The following is a 6,000-nucleotide window of genomic DNA, read 5'->3' as shown; positions in this document are numbered from 1 at the left end:
TCTGCTTGGTTAAGCCCGGAAATTGCGAAAGCAACTTCATCCGTTTGTTAATCCCGTGTGCTGTGTGATTTCAGTGCACGTTAAAGAACCCCAGGTGGTCGAAATTTCCGGAGCCCTCCACTACGGCGTCTCTCATAGCCTCAGTCGCTTTGGGACGTTAAAACCCAATAAACCAATCTTAAGCCCGCATCCTCCGTGTCTACCGCCGCCCTGCGCCGAGGGTTGTTGTGACTGGGAGAGGGATGAAAACGAAATGCACGGGCCTGCCTACTGGCTCGAGTCGAGCCACCACCTCTTCATCTGGTTCTTCAGCGCGCCGGCGTTTCCTGGCTGCTGCATTTCGTTGGAGTTTTGCCTTATACACATCATCCGACATACCGAGGTAGCTCCACCACGGCAACTGGGAGCAACCGAACTGCTTCCCCACCTTTATCCCCCTAGTATGACGTCATAGCAACGCGCGCCCTCTCGCGGAAGCTGCGTAGTGCGCCATGGCACCTCCGCCGCGCCCATGCTAACCGCGCGAGCTTGGGCCCTGCCTCTTTCGGTCTGGTGCGACGTCACATGGTCACGTGACAATGGTGTGCGCGCGCGCCCTCTCGCGGCAGCTGCGCGGTGCGCCGTGGCAGCTCCGCCGCGCCCATGCTAACCGCGCGAGCTGAGGCCCTGTCTCTCGCTCTGGGGTGACGTCACCACAGGGGTCAGCTAAAGGTCAATGGTGGAAGCGCCACGACCACGTTAATGGCTCGAAAGTGAGAGCAGTATTGCTTTCGCAATAAAAGACTGACTGACTGACTCAGGAACTCAGACACTAAATCACTCACTCACTCACTCACTCACTCACTCACTCACTCAAAAACGTCTTTAAAAACGAAATGTATTTTTGGCCTAACACCACAGCTAACGCTTAAACACACGTGTTAAATGCGCTTGAGGGTCTTCTGAATTTTTTTACCTCACCGGAAATGCAAGGCACACATTTACGGGTCAGCAATAGACCATAGGGGAAGGAGGAATTTGATTGACACGCAGTCTCGCGGTAGAATCTAGACGCATGACGCACTAGCGGCGTAAGCCAAGGTTCCTCTTCCTATAATGTAGACCGGGGACTACGCTCAGCTTTTCTTCTGCATGGTCCGAACTTGGAATGCTGCTTTTTTGCTTAGAGTATGAAGTAAGAGTGATGCGACCGAAAAAAATGAAAAATAAAATAAATATTCAAGGTCCTCAATTTCAATACAAGCACTTCTAAGGGAATGTGAAAAAAATCTACAGTTTTCTCAGGAATCGCTGCTTAATACTGGTTTCGAAAAGAGAAAAAGTATTTGCTTGAAGGAACTAGCCCCAGTAGTAGCTCTTTTGAAAAAGTATTACCAGCTTACGTTTACAACCTCCAAAAACTGACGTCCATGAGCACTAGATATGTAAGCTTCTGTTGATTCCTCGTTCTCGTCGTAAATGTGATTATGAGGCTGAAAATTTTGATGGTATTACTGGGTGCAAGAATTCTCTAGTCAATGTTATCAATTACATTGGTGCCGTACGGGTGTCATTTCATGTTGTAGTACACAGCGACGCTTGAGAGAGCACATTGTTGGCAGCGCTAAACACCTTAAGATGAACTCGTAGTAAAGAAACTAAAGGGTTCCACAACAACAATACTTCGAAAATTCACAGCGAAATAGATGAGACTACTCAGTGCAGTAACTCGAGATTTCCAGCCTAGTTTCTATAAGGAAGCTGCTGAGGCTGACTTCCTTGAAAAGCACTCCAAGCGAACGCAAAGGAGCCACACATCAGCGCGGAATAGCACAGCGATACTCACCCTTCCGCTTCCTTGAATTGGGTTGGCATGGCGATGGCCAACCTGCTGGCGGACTGGTTGTGAGCCACGCCAGGGGCCAGCTTCGGCTGGTCGCCAGGAACACCGGCAGGCGGCGGCAGTTCTGCGAGGCAGCCGCATGGCATGTTGAATTCCCTAGAATTGCCCCCACGAATCTGCCTAAAGGCTTTAGAATGCAGCACTGACTTCACCCCGAGCCGCCTGACCGCTTCCTATGCACGCCTATCCAAGCCACTGTATAGAGCATCCTATCTTGTTTCCAGTGGAGAGAACGGCAACAGACTCACACTGTATGAAAACCTGCTTAACAAAGCTGGCTGTTCTTCGTTTTTGTTTAGCCGTTTCGTGAATACCAAATAGTAAGTAACGAGAAAGAACTAGAGGAGTGGATCGGACAAGCGACCGTTGAGGGAAGGCCCTCAGGGAGATTTCGTTGCTCCTGTTCAGTTCAGTCTTGAAGTCGGGTGGGACTCTTCGAGGCCCTATTTCAAGCAACCCGCCAGACCTTGCGTTTCTTCTGTCTCCGACAGTTTACACAATTTCATCTTCACTGCACCGATGATGCCATCTGACCATCTCAGCCTCTGCGGTCGGCTTCTCCTTGTTGCCTAAATCTCTCCCAGCATCAGTGTCTTTCCTAGCGACTCCTATCTTTGCATTAAGTGGCCTAAGTAATGAGCTGATAGTTCAGGATTCGGCCTTCTAGTGAGCAGTGACGGTTGATTAACGGTTGCTTTTACTAATTTCGCCTGCTTGTAGTTCAAGGAGCTGTCAACAGCATTCTCCACCACGACAGTTCAAAAGCAGAAATTTTTCAGCGTTGAACCTTCCTTATGGTCAGAGAGACAGTGGAAAAAAATATTTTTCAGCTCATGTCCGAGCCTACTTTACTCTCCAAAGCTCAAAGCCATAACTACCACTGGGAAATCCACGCCTTGAATCACGAGGGATTTTGGTGGAGAGGGGATATTTTTGCTATTTAATACGCTGTCGAGGTTTGCTTTAGCTTTGCTACCAAGGAACAAGCGCGTTTTACATTTTTTTTCTCAACGGTAGCAGCAGAAAAAGCGATGAGCTGCTGCAGAGCCATGACGCTGGAGTGAGATTTCTGTGCGGTAAATCTATTGCAACAATTGAGCGCATTTTCCAGTAGTAGAAGAGTATCTATCGAGGTGTCGATGCAGATGCACTCAGTAATGCGGAGGCTCTAGGCTTTTACTAAACCCGGTAATTACAATGGATATCGGTAGATGTTAGTGAGCAATTGTTCAAGGACTGCTGACTTAATAGCAAGACAGATACCCAGACATATCAGTTAAGGATTAAAATTTGATATAGGTTAAAAGCCCACAGAATTTTTATTTAACGAAAGGAAGAAGTTCTGGCTAATACCTTTACGTTTGACAGATTAGTTTTAGAAATATAGAAGGACACTAACCACATAATAGACGGTTCCCTCGCAACCACTAACCGGTTACACCAATGCAACGCTCGCTACTAACACTTCTCCATTCAAGGTAATAACCTTTCCAGTAGTTATCATGGCAACACACCCACCGGTCACACTGCTGCATACACCTACTACTACTACTACAACTACGATGCGGAACCAGGAATGGACACTAAACCGCGGTTGCCGCAAAAAAATACCCAGCATAGCGGCACACGCCGCTATCCATTTCCATGGTGGCACTCATGGCATATAACATCCATACGTCATATATACGATGACGACGAGACGTTTGTGTGAAAGGACCCAGCTATGCCAATTGTCCAGTCATGTTTCCTGGCATCTTTAATTGTATAATGGCTCTGAAGAAACATCTTGAGATAGTTCCTGAGTAAGAGCGCACTAGGTGCAATCTTTTAGGGAATTGTAAAGATTGCGCGCAAGGTATTTTGGTGCTTTCAAATCCTCAGTGTCTGTTTTGTGGAAATGTAAACACTGGCCAGTCTCAACATGGAACATTTTGTGCGGTTCAGCAAAACATAATACAGTTTCTGGAAAAAATACGCGTGAAAATTTCCATCGCCCTAACCGCAAGGATGTAACTTTTACGAATCTCTCTTTCACTCCCTCATGAGGCATTAGCCTCTGGTACGTGCGAAAGAGCCCATCACTATTTTGCATTTTTTCGGATTTAGTCCTGGGCTTGGGCTCCTGATCATGCGTTTCAAGAGTTTATTGCTTGATTTACTGAGGAACAACGACCGTCGCACAAATCATTCCTCCTCATCTAAAGGTGTCATGTAAATTCCTCGCCCAAGGGCCCTCATAGTACATCAAATCAGTAAGTAAATTCTCCGAACATGTCTGCTTCCGCGGCGAACATGTATTTCATCATCACATGAAGGATTCGTGAACTCAATTCCTTCTTGTCAACAATCTAGAGGGATAGAGGCCCAAAAAATGCGCATATTTATTTTTTTTATTTTACAATACTGCCATTTGCCTTTTGACGGCCAAAGGTCATTCTTCTTTTATATAACCACCTTTAATATGACTGAAGCCAACAGCCACAGAAACCAAGGGGCACAGGGGATTTTTTTTAAATTTATTTGTTTAATTTGTGGTGTTGATCAACTTAGAATATTACTGAATATGTTATCGCTTCATGCTAATTGATTAGAAAATCAGAAGAAAAAACAACCACATGCCGCCAGTGGGATCCGAACCCACGACCTCCGAATTACGGGTCCGGTTCTCTGCCTCTGAGCTACGGCGACGGCTGTCAAATCTTCTGCTTTCGGGGTATTTATGTTTACAAGTAACCTAACCTTGAGAGTGCTCATCAGCGCCACCCACGTTCATAAGCGGCGGACGTGGAACGTCCTGAGTTACCGCAGGTGGGACGTAGAACGTCATCGAACGAAGAGGGTGGAAGCTGCATGTGAACCCTCTTATGCTTCCTATGGCGTCAAGGCTGCCAGAACCCAGGCCCTCGCTAAGCAATTAAGCAAACAAGGGAAGGGGAATGAGGGGCTCGTTATAAATATAACAGAAGCCAACAGCAACAGAAACCAAGGGGCACAGGGGATTTTTTTAAATTTATTTATTTAATTTGTGGTGTTCATCAATTTAGAATATTAGTGAATATGTTATCGCTTAATGCTAATTGATTAGAAAAGCAGAAGAAAAAACAACCACATGCCGCCGGTGGGATCCGAACCCACGACCTCCGAATTACGCGTCGGGTGCTCTACCGCTGAGCTACGGCGACGGCTGTCAAATCTTCTGCTTTCGGGGGTATTTATGTTTACAAGTAACCTAATCATGAGAGTGTTCATCAGCGCCACCCACGTTCATAACCGGCGGAAGTGGAACGTCCTGAGTTACCGCGGGCAACTTAAATTCTCACAGTCCTGCTGACCAACGTTCTCAATCTATTTCAGCTCCAACAAAAAAGGGAAATTTACGCAGACCCTTTTGGGGCCCATGTAATATTGTTGTGGCCTAAATACGCGCCACCAATGGGGAGCCAGAAATTTCTTGCTCTGTATATTCAGTGCCGTGCAGCTGGGCAAACCTGTGAAAATGTGCAAATGCCTGTGATGGATTACTCGAGCTTATGCTTTTCACTGCAAATGTTCGTGGCTCATGGGCGCGTTTATTGGCAACGAGGTACGAAAGCTTGAAGAAGTTTGCGGAGAACATATCCTATACTCTTACAACCGGCTTTCTATACGGCGGTCGTTTGAATGTAAGATCTGAGATTCCTCTATCTTTGACAGAAGAGGCACCATACCTTTATTGTGAAGGCCCGTGAGGCGCATGAAACTACAAAGCGTTCTTGGCCACCATTATAGTGAACATGATGACCATGATGATGAGATCATTATGGCGACTATGATGATGCCGTTCTTATTAGAAAAACGTTTCAGATTTACAAAAAGGAGTGAGAGCTCTGGAAATAAACAGATCAAGATTAGTAATATTTGCTATTGGGGATGAGGCGCATTGTGTAGATTTGCTCAGGAACCAACGTGATCGCTTTAACGGGTAACAATTCTAAAGTCTTCAATTCTAAAGAGCGCCCTAGCGGCGCATTGCCCTACAGAGCCAAACAACGGCGAAGCTGCTGCTATTTAGAGGCAATCCTTGCTCGGAAGTAAAGCCGCTTAAATGCAGGAGCCAGATGAGGACCAACAGTTGAGCA

The sequence above is a fragment of the Amblyomma mixtum genome, chromosome 7, assembly GCF_055824585.1.
Source record: "Amblyomma mixtum isolate Tamu chromosome 7, ASM5582458v1, whole genome shotgun sequence".
In the NCBI taxonomy this organism is placed as follows: domain Eukaryota; kingdom Metazoa; phylum Arthropoda; class Arachnida; order Ixodida; family Ixodidae; genus Amblyomma; species Amblyomma mixtum.
This window is presented reverse-complemented; position numbering follows the sequence as displayed.